At 37.1% G+C, this 24592-nt stretch overlaps 1 long non-coding RNA gene across 1 annotated transcript in view; it reads right to left on the reverse strand.

Annotated features, from left to right (window-relative positions):
• Window positions 1-24592, reverse strand: part of LOC145977727 (uncharacterized) — a 129936-nt gene that overhangs the window by 33512 nt on the left and 71832 nt on the right. The window contains exon 3 of the long non-coding RNA XR_014440627.1: window positions 8299-8325. This is a non-coding gene — a long non-coding RNA (uncharacterized LOC145977727). The remainder of the gene's footprint in view (window positions 1-8298; window positions 8326-24592) is intronic.

The raw sequence follows: 24592 nt of genomic DNA on the forward strand, positions 1-24592 counted from the left end.
CCTTGTTAGTGTCCAGCAACAAATCACAAAGCTTGAAAACCTCAACACTGAATCTGAACTATCTCATTTTCATCACTTGATAGATGATATCCAAACAAAACTTGAAATTTTACAACAATCCACACCCTCTCAGGCAGATATAGCCCTGCTCCAAGATGCTATGCAAAATGTGGCTGATGCTTCTGAATTAAACAATGTAAAATTGGCACTTGAATCTTTGCAAAATACAGTATCAAATCTTCCTACATCACAGGAACTTAAAAATATTAAGAGGGCAGTGAATAGGATATTGAAATCAGAAGATATCAAGAATATCCAAGCAGAGATCAAACAACTCACTCAGACAGTGGCCACTCTACCAACCAATCAACATATTAATGAACTACATGCCCTGTTTGGGGATATCAGAATACAGGTCCATGATCTTACTGCTCAAAATTCAAAATTGGCAGTTGTTGAAAATTTGCAACAAATTGTAGCTAATATCAAGCAACAGCTAGGAACCATGGAATCCAATCAAGCAAATGCTCTGTCTGTTTTTGCCACCCAGCTTCAAGAAATTGTGCAACAATACAAGAAACTTATTGTGGACATAAAAATCAAGCCAGGCCATGATGATGTTGTTAGGACCATCAATGAGCACCTTGAATCTGTAACAAGCAGATTGCTCACAGCAGAAAAGGAAATAACAGGCATAATCGAGAATCCAAAACATTCAGCAATTCTTGAATTGTACAGCATCCCCAACAAAGAATATGATTCTCCATTTACACCAGGTGGCAAAATATATATGCTGTCCCCTGCACAATTTTATTACCAGTTTTTTGTTGGGGGCACACTGAGACCAATCAAGATCAAATATTGGCTTCAACCACAGGCACACCACTACCCCACCTTATCAATAACAAATGCTGACAACAAACCAAAAATCACCAGTGTAGAATTGGAGGATTTCACAGACCCCAATACATTGGAAACAGCCTATACTGAAGATGATGGCTCTCTGGAATTTAAAATACATATTGGAGACAAATTATATTTAGAAAATCCTGCAGTATCAGCTGCTGAACACCCCATAGTTGCAATATTCTTGTTTACATATTATGTCTAGACAAATTATTGTTGATGAATTACACAGACAAGCCAGACATAATTATAAGAGACTGCCAGTAGTCACAAAGGGCATAGATGATTTATGGCAAGGGGACTTGATTGAGATGGCAAGTGGACAGCTGAAAAACTTAGACAAAATCAACAAGGGCTACAAGTATCTACTTACTGTAATAGACACATTTTCAAAATTTGCCTGGGCTGTGCCACTCAAATCCAAGACTGGAAAATGTGTTACAGAAGCCATCAGGACAATCATCAATCAGAGTGGAAGATCACCGCGTAATTTGCAAACAGATAATGGCAAAGAATTTTATAATTCTGTGTTCCAACAATTTATTAAAAGCCAGTCAATACAACATTACTCGAGTTACAGTGATCTCAAAGCCTCAATTGTAGAGAGATTCAACAAAACCCTAAAAAATCTTATGTATAAACAATTTACACTTCAAGGTAATTATAAATGGATTAATATTCTTCCAGAACTTCTACATAAATATAACAACTCGGTCCATTCCACAATCAACATGAAACCCTCTGAAGTAACTTCATCTGATGAGCAAAAATTGATCAGCACTGTTTATTATCCTAGATACCAGCCAACAACAAGAAAGGCCAAATACAGGGTGGGTGATCAAGTAAGAATCAGCAAATATAAGCACTTATTCAAAAGAGGTTTTACAAGAAACTGGAGTACAGAATTATTTACAGTGGTTCAAGTTAAACCCGGGACCCTTAACACTTATATAATAAAAGACCACCGAGGAGAAATTCTCAAAGGCCGATTCTATGAAGAAGAGCTCAGCAAAACTAAACAGCCTGACACATATCTCATAGAAAAAATTATCCGCAGAAAAGGCAACAAGTTATTTGTCAAATGGCTGGGACTTCCAGAACACAGCTGGATCGATGCAAACAAAATAATAATATGAGCACCTGGGATGTTATAAAAAGGCTGCCAGAACCTGAACAGCAGATTAAGAGAAATGGAAAATTGCTGCCTGAAAATATTAGGTGTCTTATTGTTGGGCCATCTGCTTGTGGTAAAACTACACTAATGGTTGATAATTTTTTATTGGCACCCAACTGGTTAGACTGGAAAAACAGGCACTTGTATGTTTTTTCTAAGAGCTTGGAACAATTAAAATATCAGCAGCAGATGAAGCTATATGATGGACTGGATATAGCCACTTTTGAATCAGATGTTAAGCCACTCCATGACTGTCTCGATAATTCTGTTGTTGTATTTGATGACATTATACTGGATAATCAAAACAAGGTTAGAAATTTTTTTACTCAGGGGCGACACAAAAACATTGATTGCTTCTACCTGGCACAGACTTTTTCAAAAATACCCAAGCAGCTGATCCGAGACAACAGCAATTTTATATGTGTGTTTCATCAAGATCATACCAACCTCAAACACATACATGATGAATATGTAGGTGGGGACTTGAGCTACAATGACTTTTCCAAGTTTTGCAGTAAGTGCTGGAACCAGGACAGTTATGGGTTTGTCACAATTGATATGACAAGAACACCTAACAGTGGCAAATACAGAAATAAAATCAACAATTTTCTAGACATTGAAACATAAATAAATAACCATGAAAAGGCCAATTATTGATGATCTTAAATTAAGAGATTATCTTGTAAAAAGATTTAAGGGATGGAAATCAGAGAACCGGGGAATTTATGAAAAACACAAACAAACAGAACAGCCCATAATTGATGCTATTAGTGATTTAGGTAAAAATATCAAAACTGTTACAGAGCAAAATCAAAATTTGATCACAGAGCTTGTACCTGTAGCTGCAAGGAACATATTAGATTATCCATTCACCCCACTTTCCAGTATTCATACACCTTGTCCTATTGCTCCTAGAAGAATTGAAGCTACTCAGGATCCTATTGAATTGGGTCTTCTTGCTCAAAAATATTTAAGCACACCTAAAGACAATAAAGATGAGGTGTTTGGCTTATATGCTGACACAGAGCGTGATGGTAGCATCATACATAGAATTGGCAATTTCAGAGTAATATTTATGGGAGATGATCTGATTGTATATTCAGAATCTCGTCTCGGAGAAAAAGGTGCTTTTGTTAAGTACCCCGGCACACCTGGATTGTGGGAATTGATGACTAGGAAGAGACCTGGCAGCTACACAGATCAAGATTATGATTATTACAAAAAAATATTAATAAAATCAGATGCTCTATACCAGAACAATGATCCCACACAAAAAAGAGTCAAGTCTAGCAGTGGGGCAAAATACAATAATTTAATCAAGCCCATATGGTCACAGATCAAGACAGGTAGTGGAATCAAACAATACAACACCCTGCCCAAAGAATTTGTGTGGGTTGATGATGTCAGGAAACTTGTAGATAGGTTATTGGTGATAGCTGGGGAGGAAAATGCTGGGAACCACAATTTTTACAATGAAAAGGTTGGAATTATGGACATGATAAACACAAAATTGTCTAATTTTATAGTGAATGACACTAAGGGGATTGGATATCTTATAAAAATTATTAATACTCTACCCCCCAAATTTTGGAATATTTCTGAGGGTCGGGGCCTTGTTAATGACATTATAAACAAGCTGCCATTTGAACTACACATTCCAGGCTATCAGTATTGTGGTCCAGGCACAAAATTGGACCATAGATTAAACAGAGGTGATCCTGGTGTTAATCCCCTAGATGCTGCTTGTAGAGACCATGACATAGCATACAACACACATTCTGATCTTGACAAAAGACATGTTGCAGACAAGAAATTAGAAGAGGCTGCATTTGGTAGATTTGTAAGCAAAGATGCTTCTTTGAGTGAAAAAATAGCAGCATTGGGAACCACCATAGCTATGAGCACCAAACAAAAACTGGGGTGGGGGCTGTGAATATGTATATAATAAACCTACAATGAAGGCCAAGGGTGTTATGTATCAAATACCTTATGCAGGTCTCAAATCTCTTAAAAGTATTGATAGCCTTTTAACCAAAAAGCAGCGCAAGAAAAAAAATTCTTGTATTGCAAAGGGCCATGGTATGAAATTGTTGCTTAGCACAAACCAATTAAAGAAATTACAACAATCCAGAAAAAAATCACATGTGGGGGGTTTCATATTTACTATCCCGGCCATCTTAGCTGCTCTCGGGGCTGTTGGGAGCTTGGCTGGGGGATCAGCTGCCATAGCAAAAACAGTAATAGATGCCAAGAAGAATAAGGCAGAATTAGATGAGCAGAAGCGCCATAACCTGGCCATTGAGAAACAAGGCAAAGGTGTTAAGAGAGCCATGAATAAGTTTAAAAAAAAACAAGAGCCGCTTACAAACCAAGATATTGAAGCTTTAATCAAGCCACTGGGCATCAAAAATTTTAGAGGTGTGTACATGTCTGATTCTTTGCCAGAACAACCACTCAACAAAGAGTGTGGCATTGTTAATTTGGATGAGTACAAAAATCAGGGCACTCACTGGATTTGTTATCTTAAATATTTAAAAAATGAGGCATTTGTGTTTGATTCATTTGGAGGTGTTCCACCTGAAAATTTAATAAAATATCTAAATTCGGCTAATCTTTATTACAATAATGCCCGTGTTCAAAATTTCAAAGATGTTAATTGCGGACATTTGTGTTTATCTGTTCTCAGATATATGTCTCAAATAAATAAACCATCAATTGAAAATTTTCAAAAAGCCTTGTGGTATCTGAAACATCATGGGGGTATTCCATCTCACCAGCCAAAATTCAATATTGAAACTCAAATTGCATGATGACATAGTGTATCCCAAAACAATAGCTCTCAGAGCATTTTACGGCATGTACTTGATCCCTAATATTACACACCACAACAACACAATTGCAGTAGGGGATCAAAAAATTGTCATCACTCCAGGGCAATATAATCTGTCCACTCTAAATGCTCAATTACCCAGAGGTATAGTATTAACTCAAAATTCTGTCACTCACAGAGTAGAGATTGTATCTGCTACAGAAACAGTGGATCTGGGTACTATAGGAGAGCTGTTAGGCTTTGAGAACAACACAAAACTTGAACCGGCCATCAAACACACTGCTATGAATATACCTAAATTCTTAGCCATAGAGACTCTGAATATTCACTGTAATGTGGCTGAGGGTATGATCACCAAATCAAATGGCATAGGCACTCACAAACAAACTGGCATCATTGCAACATTCAAACCTAATTCTGAATTTATGGAGCCAATCATCTACAATCCATCCCCAACATTATATTTTCCTGTGTGCCATAACAGAATAGATTATATTGAATTGATGGTCACTAATGAAAAAGAAGAATTAGTTGATTTTGCTGGAGCCACAACAACTGCTATCATAGAGATTAATATTTAAATAAAAATACATACAAAAGAAATGGAAAATATTGAGAGTTATGAGCTACAATCATTCCCCCCAAACAGGAGGACATTTGCAAATTTAAATCAACCCAACACAGAAATTGAGGTTGATCTTGATGTAGGAGATGGGTTTAAACACCCCCACAGAGCAGATCTATACATCAAATTTGATGTTGTAAAGCTCGATGGAACAGATTATCCGCCAAATTCAAATATAAGATTGGTGGACAATTTTGTGCCGCATCTGTTCTCTGAAATTGAGATCAGAAAGCATGGTGTTGTTATAAACAGAGTAGATTACCCTGGAATTACCTCTACAGCTTTGGCCACACTAAAATTATCCAAAACCGAGGCTTCTTACTACAGAATCGGTGGATTTGAGGCTGGTGAGAAAATATTATCTAAAAATCACACAGTGCTGTTCCCTATGCGCCTATTGCCAGGATTCTTCTCAGATTTCAAAGATATTATGTGGAAGGGTGGTTTAAGAATTACATTTAGAAGAGCTGCAAATGATAATAATGCATTGATGAGGTACAGCACATTAAACTCTACAGGAGAAGCTCTGCCTAATACCTTACCAGATGCAGGCAAATGCATTATTCAGACTATGGAGTTAAGAATCCCGGTTGTTGAATATGAGGCCAGTTATGCTCTTAAACACAAAGCAGATATAGTAAAAAATCCACAGATTCTTCTACAATTTTATACATATCAATGCGTACAGAAGCTTGCCGCTGGTACATATTATGAGTTTGATGCTACAAATTCATTCTCCAGTATTCAATATGACATGCCTGATTTTGTGGTGGTATTGTTTCAGACTGGGAGACACAATAATCAGGAAAAAAATTCAAGTAAATTTGATAACTGCAACATCAAGAACATATATCTTAAAATGGCAGAAATGAGGTTTTTCCTAGAGAAAATTACAATTTAGACATGTCCAAGGATGATTTCCTCAAATTATATGAGGCATTTTCAGCATACAAAAGGGTCACTACTGGCAATACTGACATGTATTACACACCAGATGAATTCAAAACACAGAGACCCATGTTTGTAATTAACACTTCAAAAAGAAAACAAGTTGTGGTGAATGACAGAACAAATATTAAAATTATCTGTGAATTCCATGAGGCATTACCTGATGACACCATATGTAGTGTTATTCTCATAGGAGAAAAATCATATGTTTATGATGTAAGAAATGAGAGTGTCACAGAGCAATTCTAGAAGATATTATGCTGTTGCACAACACACTTTGCTGTCAGGGAGGCCTATGCACTCTGCCAGGTTTGAAATCTTGATTATAGGCCATAAAATTATGTCTACAACACTTCTGCTTGCAGCAGGAAAGCTTTATTACTTACCTAAATTTTATACCACATCTGCCTGTGGCAGGAAAGCTGAAGTACAGAAATATATTCTGTAAGTTACAGACTCGGGGCTTATATTATTGCGTCAAGACCAAACCTAAAATACAATTCAGTTTGCACGACAATATCCAAGAAGTCAATATAATTATTACTAGGAATTTCCTCAATATGATGGATAGCAAGTAATTTTCCCTGAAAGGGTGCACAGTGTAGATAAGAATTTTCTCTTTGAGTCCCATGATAAATGACATGTAATTTCCCTCTGAAAAAACATAGTGCAGGTTATGCTGGCAGATAAAATCTCCCAGGCATACAGAAAGAAGACAATTACTCTTTGATGATGAATAATATGTTATTTCTCTCTGAAAAGACGCAGTGTAGATTATATCTGCTGGCATAAAAGAAATATAATTCCCCGGGCAAGCAATAATTTATTGCTGGCGGAAACATGGGACTGATCAAAAGATTAGAAGAACATGCAAGCAATTAATTATGTTTGCTTGATCTCCATTCCATTGTATTGATCAGGGAGTTTTGCCTCATAAAAATATAACAGCAGTTAATGTAATTTTATACCCAGACAACAGCTATTAACTAGGCTCTGTTGTATAACACTTTTACCAGGTTTTCAGATCTGGGAGTTGTATATCAACTAGCAGTAATTATTCTCAAAATCTCACGTATGGAAATATTATTTTGCCACACATATTTCAATCTATCAGGACTCGAACCCGGAGCCCCTTGTTTACAAGACAACAATATTAACATTTTGCCATCAGGGGAGGCTTCACATATTACCAGGATTCAAACCCGAGCCTTTTGATTACAAGACAATAAAAACCATGCACCACACTCTACTGGCTCTCAGAACCCAATAAATATCAATTCAAGATTCCTGGGATTTTGACAGAAAAACATACTATAAACAATAAGATGATAAGAGAACTTGGCATAGTTTTAAGTATAGACAAATCAATCTGAGGAGGCTCTTCCTTTCACAGAAAATTCCCGAGGGCATTTTTACAAAAATCTTGGATTAGGCAGGGTTCCACACTTGAGCAAAAAGCTCATATGGACATGTTGAGCTAGTTTTAAGTATAGCCAAACCTGCTTGAGGGGGGCTCTTCCTTTCCTGGGTTTATCCTATATACTTTTATACTACTTGATCCAATCTTACAACATTTAAATTTCATTAAGACACTCTGAGAATTAAACAAACTAGCCCTGACATTCCTGAAACCCCTAAAATTGTGGAAATAGTACTGACCAACCTTCCATTTTCTCAAATCTTCGTATTTAAAAAATCGTGCTTAAATCGTGTAGTTGTGTCTGTATAAACCAGAAGTACGAATATATCCATAATAAATGCAATACAAAAACTATACACATTACATGATATATAATAAAACATTGCAATACTTACTGCATCGCCAACCGTGTTTATATTCTTCTGAAAAGAGAATCACTTTTTGATTACAAACAAATGACACGGACATTCCTCTTACAGATTATTTTTTTTTTCAATTATATAAAAATTTTCAAAGAAACATATATACGTGTCGAAAAATAACTTCAATAACGCTCGGGTGCTGGTAGGGTATAATAAAAACAAGTATCTTTTCCTTATAAACTTTACCTCGAAAGCGCTTAGTTAAGGCGCTAAAAATCGTATCATGTATGTATGCAACTCAACACAGCAAACGAACGCTCTGACTAACTTCCAGGGGTGCGAGGCAGGGTTGCCACTAGCGTCACTTTGCAGTCTTACCTGAGCAAAATACTAAATAATAATGATACTTGCGATGTTGTAAGAAGTATTTACAGTACTGAAAACATACCAAGGCAGAGGATTTCTAGTACGTTAGGACTGAAATTCAAGAACGCTCATTATAAAAAGTCTCCATCTTGTTTCGACTGTCATGCAATATGAATAATCCCAAGAGAGACTTTCGACAGGTGTTGATGAAATGCTAACATACTGTGCTCGCCTCCTTGTTTCGAACACTCAGACCGTAACAATTTATTTTTGGAAATTATAGCTTGGCATGTAGCTTAATTTCTAATAGAGTCCGAGCAAGCGCCGTAGAAAAACAAATTAAAGATGATGGCTCTTGCAATAAATTGAATAAACGTCGTTTAAAAATAAATTAATTCGGAATAAAACTAACAAAGGAATCAACCCCTTATTAAGAACTGATTACATACTTATGTCCAGCGCTGAGCTGTATAAAATAATAGTATTTAAAGAAAACTAAATTAACATCATTCTGTTGAATGAAACATCTTATTCACATGCAAGTAATGTATTCTGTGTACATTCAGATAAACAGGTCTCAGCGAAGCGGGAAGAATTCGTACCGTACTAACAAACCTCAGGATTTGTATCTACGGCGCCCGCGTAAGAAACAGAGCAAAGCGTTAGAAGGCCAAGGTCACAAAATAACCAACATACAATAGGAATTCTGGAAAAGAGTAGCAAGAAGGATTCACTAATCACGTACTGCCTGCAAACTTCAGTGACAACTGATATACATGGGAGAAAAATTATTTGATGTTACAAAAGACGGTTTCAAGATCCTGTCCATCAATCCAATAGGAAAATGCAGTTTTAAAGACTGTGTTACAACAAGTTATCTCGCTCGCTCCCTATCTATTTATCTAGGCAAACTGGGTCGTCTCATATGCTCTATTAATGAGGTTATAACAGGAATTTATTTTTTTATCGAAAGGAATTGCAGTGAGTTCGTGTCTGTCTGTGCAAGTTTATTCAACACTTATGGATATCGAATGATTTTGGTTCATAGACATAGACTCTCCTAATTCATACTGTATTTACATGTCGGAATTAGTTTCCTTATTTGGTGTTTTTGCAGCTAATTCTTTTTTCATCGAACGAGAATGATTGTTAAGCAAACGAAAACTGAGAGCACGTCATAAATGGACCATGCTTGTATTTATACATTGTACATTGTAGTGAAACGTTGACATTTTCTGAAGGCTTCTAATTTTCAACATTTAAAATCGCCCTTTGCAGAAACGAGCTTCTGACACGGGGATCAGTTTCTAGGGTAATCCTCGTGTATTTATACTTTTCTCATTTTACTTAAACTTTCCGCCGTTCCAGGCAAATACAACGAATGACGCACTGACACCTTTGTCCAGGCAGGATCTCAAATCCGAAACCTTTCAGAGTGAGAACGTGTTCCGATATCTAAACGTAATCGGTTCCTGAGGCGGCTCGTGAATATTCCCTTGCGTGGTTTTATGTTATCTTTTGTTTTTCCGTTGTGCATTCTGAGCGCCCTATACAGCTCGGCATTTGACATAAGTGTGGATAATTTGACTTTAGTTCCTAATAAGGATTGATTGATTTGATTTATTTTACTAAGCATTTCTGCTACATTTGGTTAATCGAGAAAATAAGGATAAATGATGAAATTGATGAAGGAACACTTACAAAGAACATCCATGCGCAGGTTGGTAAACAAACCCGGGGCCCCTGTCGTCGAAACGCGTTGCGCTGACCACTCCGCCACGGAGGCCGGCACTTGATAAGTAGTCGATCCCTTTGTTAGTTTTATTAAATAAATATATGTTTAAACGACTTTTTTTAATTTTATTGCAAAATACATTAACATTATCTTGTTTTCAATTAAGCTACGTACATGCCAAGGTATAATTTCCAAATAAATTGTTACAGTCTGCGTGTTCGAAACGAGGAGGAGAGCACAATATGTTAGCATTTCATCAACATCTGTCATAAGCCTCTCTTGGGATTATTCATATTGCATGACACTAGAAACACGATGGAGACTTTTTATAATGAGCGTTCTTGAATTTCAGTTCCCACTTATTGGAAATCTGCCTCCTTACAACATCGCAAGTATCAATATTATTTTGTATTTTGCTCAGGCAAGAGTGCAAAGTGACGCTAGTGGCAACAGTGCCACACGCCCATGGAAGTTATGTCAGAGCGTTCGCTTGCTGTGTTGGGTTGCATACATACACGATAGATTTTTAGCGCTTATAGCGCCTTAACTAAGCGCTTTCGAGGTATATATATGTGTGTGTGTGTGTGTGTGTGTGTGTGTGTGTGTGTGTGTGTGCTTTTGCAGATGCTACCTTATGGGGACACTCGTCAGTTGTGAATCCACCTTGTGGGGACCGCACCGACTTGTGGGGACCAAAATCCGGTCCCCACAAGGAAATCGTTACGAAAATACATTTAGAAGCCTCGGATCACTGCCCTTGAATTTTTGAGGAACGACAACGAAATTACCTAATAGGAAATACATGCAAGAACCTGATGGATAGCATCCTTACTTGGGAAAATTTGTTTTTCACGTGTCCCCATAGGGTGGCAAATTTCAATGCAACGTGTGGGATGAGCTTACTATTTTCCACACCAGGTGGCAGAAAAATCGCGTCCGCGTTACACACCCACACGCTCTGGTTTTATCGCCCTTGTCGGTACCCGGGGGGAAGTGGAGTAAGGGGGGAGGTTTCGGGTGGTGGTGCGGTGAGAGGGGGAGCGCATACACACGATTTCTTTCCGCGCAGACCTTGTGGGTACCGGAGAATCACCTCCCGGTCAAAGGCCAAGATATACAAGGTGTATCGGCGCTCGTCAGGAGAGGTTGAAACAGTGTCTGGCTGAAGGTAACTTTTCGCCCCACAGCTTTCTGGAATTCGATTTCTGAAATACTTTTAATTCTTATTATTTGGCGCCATTGCCCTCTATCTAAATCTATGTTTCGCAACCGGTGTTCCTCCACAAGGTCACGGGTGTGCTGCGAACTTTTGTCTGTAGTAACAAATTGAATGTAAATTATTTAATCTGACTACCATGCGAGAGACCCGGGTTCGATCCCCAGCGGGGGAGAACCTATATATTTTCCACCTGTTCAAGCGGTTCTGGCGCCCACCCAGCGTCGTATAAAGTGGGCACCTGGAGAAAACTTTTGGCGAAAGAAGGTGGCCATGGACGTGGTGCTGATCACTTCACCCCCACCTTCGACCGTGATCAAGAAAGTGTAGGGTCCAAACTCCACACTCACTTTACTCCTTCATGGCATGGTGCAATGCACAGGGAAACACTTTACTTTTTACCTTACAAATTTGTTTTCTTATGTTTGTATTTTTCGCTCTGTCATTGTCATGACTTAAATAAGACGCCCCTTGATGGCAAGGGTCAGTTTGTTATTACACATACATAATCTCTACAGGCGTTTCGGATCCGTATAATCAGCTGCATGAATCGTTTCAATAATAATAATAATACCAAAAGTACCTATGAGTGCAGTGAATTGTATTATTATTATTATTATTATTATTATTATTATTATTATTATTAGTAGTAGTAGTAGTATTTTTAACTGATTATATTGTAACTCATTCCTAAACTTTTAATTTATATCAACAGTGCCGTAATGCATTTTTTTTTAGATAAATAAATTTTATGAAGTGCCGTGTTCAGTACTGGATAATTTACGGTATTCTGCGAGAACAAGAAGGTTGTGGAACATTGCTCAACCTTTACTTTTACAGATGACCGAGTATTTTGATGGGTTTAGAATTATCGGAAGGAAAAAGATACTTTCGGAGGTATTTTCTTATGCCCTGGTACCTTAAAATTAATTCAGGGCGTGAGTTCCGCGATTTTTCTTTTACGGATTCCTTCTTTCATTCATCCTTTATTTTCCTTATTTTTTTGTTTACAGTAATTCACTGTGACATTGGCATGAAGAACCAAATTTGTTCGGTTTCCCTGAAGAACGTTGGTTTTACAGCATTCTACGAGGAGATAAGAGATTAAAATAAACGTTAATAATAGTAGAAGGTAAATGTGTGTTAGTGTTCAACATTAATAATATTTATGAATACAGATACAAAATCACAAGAGTGTGTAATTGGTTTGGTAATGTTTTGTTAGGATAGGTTATATTGTGTGTCGTGCGCTTTAATGTTAGTGTGTGTGTCAGAAGGAAGTCATGAGCTAAAAAGACGTCCGTTAAAAGTGTAAAGTTAGAGAGGCCCTATCACGGGTAAATACATGTTGTTTAGTTATTTTTCCCACTTATTTCTCCTTGATTCAATATCGATAGCGAGAAAAGATTAAGATTCAGTTGAAGTGAAGAAACTTCTATTGGTACTTAATTACTGCGATGTGTAGGGAGTAATAACCACAGACTAAAAAACGAGGGAACAACAACGTTAATACCTATTTTTTTCTTTGTCTCTTGAGTGGAAACTTACTACTCTCTAGGACACAGCCTATATATTATGCAAGTTCTGTCCCAAAAGTAATTAGACCAATTCTGAAAAAATCGTTTTGTTGAAGGTACTGGTGTGTTTAAGGGGGCTATCGAATTTGAACCTTCTCAGAACATTCCAATTTATGTGATTTAAAAATATGAATAGAATTTATATTTTTTCACATATGCCTTTTTGAATGTAACAATGCCATGGTACGTTTAATATTGTTGCCAAGTTGCTCGATGACTTAGAGACAGTCAAAGACGACAGTTGCTACCACTAAGTTATCCAGATACCTGTACCCTGCACCGTCCCGTTTCAATTTATTCATTATTGTTGCAGCCTACTAGGAAGGAATCCTTGATTCTTCAAACTGTTATGGGTTTTCAGCGACGCATTTATGTGAGGCAACCATAGGCGTAACTTAGTAGGCGCATAGGAGCAATTGCTCCCAATTTTTTTTGGTTTATCACGAGATAATGGTACTTTTGTTAACTCCTGAAACCCGAGGATTAAAGTAATCAGTAATTTTATGATTTTGCAAATGTAACACCTATTTATCAAAATATTCCTGGATGATATTTCTATGAGCTGCAAAAAAAAAATATTCTCCTCCACCCCCCCCACGGAGTTAAGCTCCAAATTTTTATACTATATTCTGAGCATACGAGACAAACATTGAATATTTCATTCTGTAAAATAAGGTAAAGTTTTATGGTTGACGTAAAAGTGTGGAAGAAATGGAAGGAAAATTAAATTTAGATAAATAAAAAAAAATAGATAAATAACATCATAAAATCGGATCGTCTTAATGTGAACGAAATTAAATAACGTCTATTTCTGCCATGAATTCAGTGGCGCTTCCAGAAAATTAGTAAGAAGCCTAATGCTGCTTTTTCACTCTTGCAGATGTATTTTGCCAGTATTTCATATTATTTTTGACCGAAGCGAGCGGAAGTTTACGTCCACTTTATGCCCGATCTGATCGAACTGGAGCTACAAATTCAAAGTGAGACAAGGACAACTTGAAACGTGACCCCATAAGAAATCAAATCCTGGAACCTATATTTACAAGATCAACGTCCTATCGGCGAAGCCCCTACGTAAATTCCCCAGTGTATGTGGAAATAAAATAGAGTAAGTTAGTTAGCATATATTTTTAACCGTGTTTGGAATTACAATTTAATGTGGAATCTGTCCCGGGGAACCTTGATTGCAGCTTCAACCACTCGCTATCAGTTGTATTACGTTTTTCATTTTTCTCGGTAAAGGATATACGTATTTATATTTGGGTGGTCACTGCTTCACATCTCACGACAGCCTTAAAATTCTCGTTGTCTTGTTGAGTCTATTCAGGCGACTGCCGAGATAGTGCCGCTGACGCTTTATTTCCTGTCCTTCATTTTCACTTTTTATACACCGTTATCCTCTCGTCTCTGTTCAGTTAATTGTGAGGCCTCCTCGATGGCGCAGTGGCAGAGTCGTCGCCTTGTCATCATGGGGTCCCTGGCACATAGTGGTTCGGATCCCACTTTAAACTGTAGATCCAATCCCGATTAGCGTAACTGTGCATAAAGTTGACTTAAAACACCAAATCAATCAATCAATCAATTCAGCTAATTGTGCATATAAGCAATGATGAGTAAATAAACAAGCACCCAATCACAAAAAAAGATCCTTCAATTTTCCGCTTCTCATTAACTTCATTCATAGTTTCCAAAAACCTTTCAGCAGAAGTGAATAAAAAAACGTAGGTCGTTCCCCGTGACGTAAGCATATCAGAATCAGCTGCCTTGTGAGTTGAGAAGGAAAGGAGAAACGTGACAGGTTAGAAGTTCAGATTGCAATGCCTCGATTCGTGATACCCACGCACATGCTTGGAACCTAATGTCTTGTGTTTCGTTGTTGATAAAAACACAGCAGACCCAGAGAACATTTGTGGTAGTTGCTCACAGCATGTCCACTGCTCCATTTCGACCTTGAGTTCCTTCGCTGGAATCGCTTTGAACTGCATCGTGTGATGTAGGTATATTGGAAGTCAAACGTCCAATCTTGTGAACGTCGAAATACATACATCTTTATTCTAAAGTTGATATTACAAAATATATGCTACGAATGATGTGATAAAAAATTAATGGAAGTTATTTTCCTCAGGACGTCTAACTGCCAAGCGGGTGACCAGGGTTCGATTTCCGGGTGGGGCTTGATATACTCTCGGAATTTTTCCCGGCCTTGTCCCCGCATAAAGCGGGTCTGGGCTCACACAGTTTCAAATCTATTGCTACCTGGGGCCAACCCTGAGGGGTAAATTCGGCGGCAGCGTGCTGCTGATCACATCACCTCCAAATGGCCGAGATCGAGTTCGAGAATATGAGGGGTCCTATACCTATATCCCCTAAATGTGCCTTTATGGCACGGTGCTATCTGCACGGGGAACTTTACCTTTTACCTCACATTTATCACAATAAACAAGCTATGTTTAATATATATTAAAAAATATAGTTCTGACTGGGTAAAGGCTGTGTAATATCCCACTTTATTTTTCATGATTTTCTGTAACGTTACTAAACACGATATTTATTGCCATATTATTTTTATATTATATTTTTGGATTATCTTATATTCCTTTTAGGAAACTGATTAGCGAATGTGTAAAGTGTTTCTGTCCAAGTCCATCAGCCCGTATGAACGATCAGTGTCTCAAAGCTACAAATTCAAAAATCTGATAGACCTAACAGATACCTAGTAGGTAAACACATCCATCTCTATCGGACCGTCCGTCTGTCTGGCCGTGAGGGACAAGAGTCGATGCGAGTTGAGACATCCATATTAACAGAATCTGTTGACGCTACATCCGCAAAAATAAACACAATTTTACGACAAAGAAAATTCTAAACAATCCCGGTATAAATTATCTCCAATCCAATCCAAAAGTCGGAAACCGCACATATATTTTCTCCAGATATTTTATATTTATTTATTTATTTAACAAATGATGCCACAGAACATTGTTCCATTAAGATATGCATACATTTTGTGCATTTGTATATGTGCATTACATATATCTGCGCATAACATAAATTGTTTCACTAATTCCTATACAGACGAACCCCTCACCCCTTTCTCCACTGAGCCAGTAGGACTCTTTTGAATGATTGAAATGACAGACTGTTTATATCAACGCTTTTATATAATGTGCTCATCAAATTAAGATTAAACTTTTCTTCAATTTTTTCAATGTTAAACTGCGATACAAGCTCAGAGTACGGATTGAATTTAGGATATACTTTCTCTTCTCTATACTTTATGAACCTCAAGAACTTTGACTGAATCATTTCTATTTCCCTCATATGTTTTTTTTTTTTTTTGTCCAAGGGCTGCCATATTACCGATGCATATTCTACGAGTGAGCTTACTAGGGAGACATACAAAAATTATTAATATTGATGTACTTTCTAGATCTTCCCCACATATTTTTATCAATCCTAATTTCTTATATGCTTGGTTAACGATATGATGCATATGCTCTTTAAAACATAGAATTGCGTCATACGTGACACCAAGATCCGTGAATTTAGTGACCTTAGCTATTTGTTTTCCTTCCATCTGACACTGGAAGTTTACTTTTATTTCAGCGTTTGTTATAGACATTACCTGACATGTATCAAGATTAAATGAAATTATATTATTTTCGCTCCATTGTAGTAATCTATTTACGTCTGCCTGCAAGTCAAGGCATTTGCCTTTTTTTGGGAAGGGATTAACTTTAGTGATTTTCCATTTTGATATGAAGTTGTGATGTTCTAAAATGTTATTGAATATTATACTCAATGGTTTTATTTGCGGTTCAGCGCACGCCTTGACCACATAGGGAGGAATGATGTCCATCCTCACTGATTTTTTGGCTTTCAACATTTTAATTGCTTCCTCGATATCATCCAATTCGATATGCGATATATCGAGTTGGGAAAGCACTCCGATTTCGCACTTATCTGATTCAACTATAGAGTACTGTGAAGCATCTTTGTACACCGATAGAAAGTAGGTAGTAAATGCATTTACAATATCGTGCCCATTCTGTAAGATTTCATTGATGTATTCAAAAGTATTGCTACCTGAATCCCTCTTTTTATTTCTAATATAAATCCATACATTATTTACATCTATCTCTATGTTTTCCTCCGTCTCACGGATGTACACTTTGTACGCTGCTGTTAGCCCTTTCTTTATCTCTTTCTTAAGATTCTTGTATTTCCCTTCATGATACTCTGCGTTGCAATGACCTTTTCCCACTTTTTGTAATGATATAATTTTGACATTATTTTCCTAATAATGTCACCATTGAACCACACAGGATATTTAGGTACCTTGATGCGTTTCAGTGGTACGCAGTCATACAAAATATTATATAAAATATCATAAAACGTATTAGTTAGTGTATTGACATCCTCAATATCGCATAGATTTACCCAGTCATAGTCTGTTAATTTTCGATATAAAGACTCGAAGTTCGCTTTTTTAAAGTTTTATTGAATATTTACATTTTCTGTTCGAGTTGAAACATCGACCATTAATGTAGCCATATGCGGTATTAGGAGATAAAGTGCTTCATCTCTGAGGCATGTTAGATACCCCGTCCTCCATATTTATTCGACATATTTCATTTAACCTTTATTCAAATGGGAATAGGGGTAAGTAACACATCAAACATCTTTGACAGTTTTCGAGTTCAGGAGAACCATTATTAAGTACGTAATTTTATATTATGCAGACACTCAAAAACGAATAAAAATCCCTTAAAAAGGATTTCAAAATGTGATATTTCAGAAAATTTCACGTTATTTCGGTATGACACATGATCCCCTTTCGAATTAAAAAATAATAAGCGGATTTGAAGTTGGAGCGGGAATTCTTGGTGCACTCTTTAGTCCAAGACATAATGGTAATGATATTATTGGTTTAACGTTATGCGGTGTCATGAAATTGGCTGGTTCCATGTTTTTGCCTGTTTATACGTCGGTACTTTTTGACACCCCGTAACTTCGAAAGTAATACAGATATCTTAAAACCGGATTTCACCATTCAATTTTTCAGAAAATTTTACATGAATTTGATATGTCATTTGCCTATTCCCATTTTTAAAAAAAGAAGAAAAACTTTCTATCCACTTTCATCAATTCATTCTCATTGTGTTGCGATTAACCTAGAGAGGTAGAAAAATATCGTAGAATAACAAAACAGGAGAAGAAAGTAAGGTATGGACACATAGACTCCTACATACTGCACGTGATTGCATTCACGGTTTATAGTATCTGTATAAATTATATGGGTGTTTCTCTTTCGACTTTCGAATCACCCTGAATTTTAAAGTGGTGACGTGACCGAAACTGTTCCAGGTATAAATTGAAATTTGTCAAACCAACCGGACGCGTTATTAAAAATCTTTTATTTCATTGTTGTAGTCATTCACGAAATAATTGGATAGATAGTTAAAAACCATAAAATAGAAGCGTAGATAGGTAGACCTATCAAATACTAGCATGGAGCGGTATAAAGTATCTGGATGTGAATATCCGTCTGTTTATGAGAGGCAAGGAATCGAAAGTCAACAATGAAAATATTCTTATACTTAAATATCTTGGACTCAATTAAAGCTACGAACGTGTAATTTGATAGATATTTTAAATAGCAACTTCCATGGGCGTAACTTGAGACCTAACTTGGGGGGGGGGCAGGATCGAAATTTTTTCATCCCATAACTACTGTATTTGTAAAATTATAAAGTTATATTAATATAAAATCAATTTTTAATTAAACTTTTAAAACCATTAATTATTTATTGGAAAATTAACAAGCCGAATAGAAATTTTAAACACACAGCAAACTTTTGTCGTTATACTTAATTTAAACTTAGGAGATAAAAGAGCATTCTTCTTTCTGGTTGCAAATATTAGTCCTTGGGGGCTTGTTTTAAGGTGGCCTTCCCCACCTGAAATTACTTGTTTCAAATGGTACATGTTAGAAATTTTAATATTGAAGGAGTTTAAGGTCAAACTGTTTCAACAGTGAATAGATGATGATCATGCACATTCGCTGATGCCAGAATTATTTAATATATTGCAAACTGTCCGCATTTAAATATTCAATTTAATACCTTTGATATTTAAAGTAACATCTGGTTATTCACCTGGGAATTTACAAATACAATTGTTGTCAATATTCTTTAAACTGTAATCAAGGGTCCCAGATTCGATACCTGGTGGAGGCCCATAGTGATTCGGATTCCACTTTAAACTGTAGGTCCAGTCCCGATTATCCTATTAGTGTATAAAGTGAGGTTAGAACAACAACTTAACAAGATAATTTATACGTCACAAAGCATGAAACTTTTCATATTTGTTGACTTTCTGCTATCCTCTGTGCACGTCCCAGCACTTGAGCCGTAGAGAAATATCGACTTGTATGGAAATTTTCACTCTTATATCTTCCACGATTTCATGTCATTTCCGGTGGCCGTGAAGAGCAGGACTTCCTCCATGCCGTAAGGACCACACAGTATTTCCAAAGCCCTGAAATACCTACTTTATAAATTGGACATTTAACCAATGTAGTTCTCTTTCTAAATTTTGTAGTATTTTCTGTGAGAGGGCGCGATAGTTCGCTCTTTGTATTTCTGCCATTTTAAAGAATAAGAATCGGAGCTCAAGCATGTATATACGATGACGTCCAAAGTGTACCTGGAGAGGGGAAGGGGTGATTCTGAATTATTTAACATCAATTTTTTACCCCTGTATCCTCATTAAATAATAATACATTTCAAGAAAACTGGTCATGTGCTTTGGTCAGAATTTCAGGCCTTTGAAAACTCTGTACCATGGTGTGCAAAGTATGCAGTACGGTGTGAGGTTGTTTGCATGAATTTAGTTTCATCTTGCACAGTATAGTTAAACTATTTTTTAGAGTGTAAAACACGTCGTGTTATTTTACAATTTGTTTGCAGCAAGTTTTGTCACTCATGTTGAGCAGTTAATACCTCTAGTGCATAATGGTTCTATTATTGCACAAGAAAACTATGAATGAGCCCAGCAACTCATCAATTCCTTCTCTGTAAACGATATATATTCTTCAAATACAAGTGATAGAAATGCAATAGTTTTCGCTATCTATGTTGAAAAATGATGGTACCCAGCCACGCAAAATATGTGGGCTTTAGACGGGAATTCCTTCAGTATTTGGAATCATGTGAGACGTGGCATCCCCAAGAGTATCCGTGAGGTCATAAACATATATAGACCATAATACAATTTCGAAGGTGTTTTTATGCATAGCCTATTTCGATCTTTATATAGCATATAAATGCGATCCGCCACATACCACATATAGCACACAAGTATGAGTGAAGCTTCTAGTTCTAATGAAGCTTCAGGCCTCCCCGATAGCGCAGTGGTAGAGTCCTCGCCTTGTAATCAAGGGGTCCCGGTGGAGGTACAAAGTGGTTCGGATCCCACTTTAAACTGTAGGTCTAGTCCCTATTAGCCTTACTGTGCATAAAGTGGACTTAGAACACAAAATCAATCTAACGAAGCTTCAGTTTCCTTTCTTGACGAGTTGTGTCCGAGTAAAATTCATTTATAATTTTGGACCTATTAATATTATTCGTTTGTTAAATATACAAAACAGCAATAAGGCGAAGTATGTAATGCCCAGTCGTTTTGAGTATACAGTGTATTGGTCCTGAGCTTTCGAGGGCAAGAAAGAATGCTCACAGCATCCTGAACTCACGGAGGTTGTCAATAATGTTTTGAACAGTTCATTTCAAATTTGGAAATGTTCTCGTAATGTTGTTCCTCACACACAAGAAAGATCTATGTTGAAACTCATGATCAGTGTTCTTATATTCACACATTTCTGACAACACATTGAGTTCTGAACTATTTTCTGTTTCTGACATTTTATGTGTGGAATATACCTCTCTTTCACTCAACACCTGAATTTTTTTTGGGGGGGCGGTTGCCCGCCCTTGCCCCCGCCAAGTTATGCCTATGACAACTTCTCTCGGCAAAATGTTCTCAAATGGTTTGTCTGTTTGTAGGTGAGGGTAAACAATTTGACAACATATACCTGTCGATTGCTCAGAAATAATTGCAAATTGGATTAAAAGTAGTCTTAAGTCTAGCATTATGGAATAATTGACATGTCGATAAAATTGTTTGTCTGTCAATGTGAGTTCAACTATGGATATACTACTTTCTGATTAGTACCCATAGCATAGAGCATTCGCAGTTACACTGTAAACACCGCTCTAACTTCTTTTTACATATCTACGACGTGACATAAGCATGAATCATGAACTCATGAAATAAGTGGAGGTATTTTCGCACCTGCATGCTTTACTTAGAATTTCAACCTGAGGTCCATAACGCTATGCTTGATCATTTTTACGTACACTGCTGTTATCCTCTAATCAACCAGCCCGAATAATGAAGCAAATTTGCATGTGAAAATTTAAAACTGTGGGTTAACTTTTTCATGTATTATAATTATGGGCGGAAAATACATAAAATGTGATCTCCATAGTTCGCTTTTATTCATCGTACCAACATCAACTATTTGTTTCGTTAACGGTAATGTCGAAGTTGCCAAATTCCGAACATAACTGTGGTACAACTTGCTGCACATGGAAGAAAAAGAATTATTTAAAGTTCTATGTAAAATGAAATACACTAACCGTCGGAGTGGTCAGCGCAAGGGGCTTGAGTATTCTTTCTGAGTATCACTTAATCAATTTCGTCTAATCATCACTCATCCTCATCTTCGCGACTATCCAAAAGTGGCAGAAATTCGAAGTAAAATAAACCAAATCAATCAATCAATCAATGAAATATACTAACTTGAAGTTTACAAAATATATTTACATGTAACTCGTACATAATCAATTTACAATCAATTGATGGAAATATATTTGCTAATTTGCGGTGATTAGAAGACAGTCAAAAGTTCTACTAATTCTTGACTTTGGTCGTTGAGATGTTCTTAAAACGTGCTCATTAAAATTTCCGAAAGCAGATATTTTGATGCATTAAGGAAAATTCAGGCCAAAGCAGATTTCAGAAGAATAAGTAAACAAGAAACGAACATTAAGAAGCAAGTGTGACCTTCCACACCGGGGCGACGCAATAAGCAGCTCAGTTGCCTGTAGATTGGGTGACTCTCGGAAAGGTTCGTTTTTTTCTATAGTCTAGTTGCACCGTTCACGTGCAGTGAATGCTACTTTGAAGATTGCAAAGAAGATCCAGGTGTTGTATCCCTTGCATTTTGTTGCTTTGGTACGAAACCCTCTGTTGCTTCAAGCAACTTGCTTGTCTCCTGTACGTACTTGATATTTGTATCTTTTGTGTGAAATCTTCGTAACATAAATGTCATAGCCAAGAAAAACTTCGCAGCACTTGTAATGGTCGGATTGAGCATTACTGGTTTTGGAAATATGTTAATTAATTGCTGGCCAGCTACAAGGTGTAGGGTAAAGTAATATGTTTTTCATGTGTGTACTTTTATGTTATTACTGGATGTAAGTGTATGTGCTCATTGGATTGTGCTTTACTGGATATTAGATTCCCCTGTTTTTTATCACCCCAGTGGGGAGATGTCTTTCCAAAGACCGTTACAGTGGAATTTTCCAACGCTATGTGGTCCACGTCCACGGACATTTTCCCAGATTATAAAAAAGCCAATTAGGCTTTTATAGAAAACAGTGTTTCCCCATCTTTCGACGACGAGGAATGTCTCCTTGAGTTTAGTCCACTTTTGGTGGCTAGACTATTATACGAGTGTAGCATTTGGTTTAAGCCAACCCCTGTTTGCTGTCCCAAGCCCCCTTTAGAAAAGTTTTGAATATTTGGCTATTTCCGTATTGAATAATTGATGCCCCGAAGAAAGAGTAAAGGCGTGAGGAAACGCATTTGTAATGAACGGAATATAATTTAAGCTGAGGGTAGGCCCGCAGAGATAGTTTTGCTAACTCTGCGGTAAAGGAAGTGCCGATGGTGTAAGCCATAGGTGCGCAATTATATTGATTTATAGCTCTGTTAATTTGGTGTATGCAAGACACACATGGAAACGATATGTAAATATGTATATATATAACAACGTATAATAAACAATATAATCCTACTAGAAATGTTGTTGCTGTTGTTGATTTGGTGTTTTAAGTCCACGTTATGCACAGGAAGGCTAATCGGGGCTGGACCTACAGTTTAAAGTGGGATCCGAACCACTGTGTACCTCCACCGGGTATCGAACCCGGGACCCCTTGATTACAAGGCGACGACGCTACCACTGCGCCATCGAGGAGACCCTACTAGAAATGCTATGATTTGCTGAATTAACTCTAAGAACTACAGTACTGTCCATTTTAAACCAGTTGTTTATTCACTTTCTGTACATGTATAACGAACCAGGGACTAGAAAATATAAATTGTGAAACCCCCCTTTCGTATTTCCGGCTCAAATATAATCTGCTCGCTTGGCACCCAGGGTGAGGTGAAAGGAGAGATTTGAAGGATTAAAGCAGGAAGTAATCCAGAGGGTCGGATAAAACAAGGGACTGGGGGCTAACCTTTCAAAGAGGGGGGTTGCACTTTCACACACTGATCCTAGGTTCGAATCTTGGGTAATCGATGTGTGTTTGTTCCGTCATCTGTCTCATCAATTCATCCTTCATCCTCATTGTATTGTGATTAACCTAGAGAGGTAGAAAAAGGACGTAAAATAACAAAACAGAAGAAAGTAAGGTATGGACAACAACGTTCCTCCGAATAGAGGAAACATTTTATTTTGAAAATATCAAAGAGCTTCTGTCAACATTACAGTGTCGCCGAGAAAGATAGAAGAAAAACGGGGGACCGAAATATCTTTTTAGAAATAGTCAAATTTTATTCCCATTAAATATCGCATACAAAATGCATACTTGAGGTAAAAGTTGGTTAAATGACAATTTTTCTTGTAGGGACAATTTTTCTTGTGGGAACATTTTTCTTGTAGGCTAAGGTATGTTCATGTACGCATGTGTCAAGCATGTGTACGACCGTGAGGTGCCGCTCCTCCACCCTTTTATTCCTCAAATCCTGAATTGTTTATCATTGTAGTGAACAAAGTTGTAAAATTGTAATCAACAGGGTCGTAACGAGTAGTTTCATTGTGAAGCAATTAATCTTCGTTTTTAAAATATGTTCTAGATTTGTGTTTGAACAAGTTGGAGCTAGGGTTGCAGCTTATAATGTTCTCCATGGGTATCGAAGCATTTAATAATGCCCTGAGTTGTCCTGAAGCACAGCTTCGAACGACATTATGCGGGTGTGTCTACGAAAACCAATCCAGTCAGCAAATCAACCATCAGCTTGTAGATCCACTGTTTAAAATAATAGCTTATACCACTCGCTTATAGCAAGAAACTGAATGTGTAG

The sequence above is a fragment of the Lepisma saccharinum genome, chromosome 23, assembly GCF_977018435.1.
Source record: "Lepisma saccharinum chromosome 23, izLepSacc3.1, whole genome shotgun sequence".
NCBI lineage: Eukaryota > Metazoa > Arthropoda > Insecta > Zygentoma > Lepismatidae > Lepisma > Lepisma saccharinum.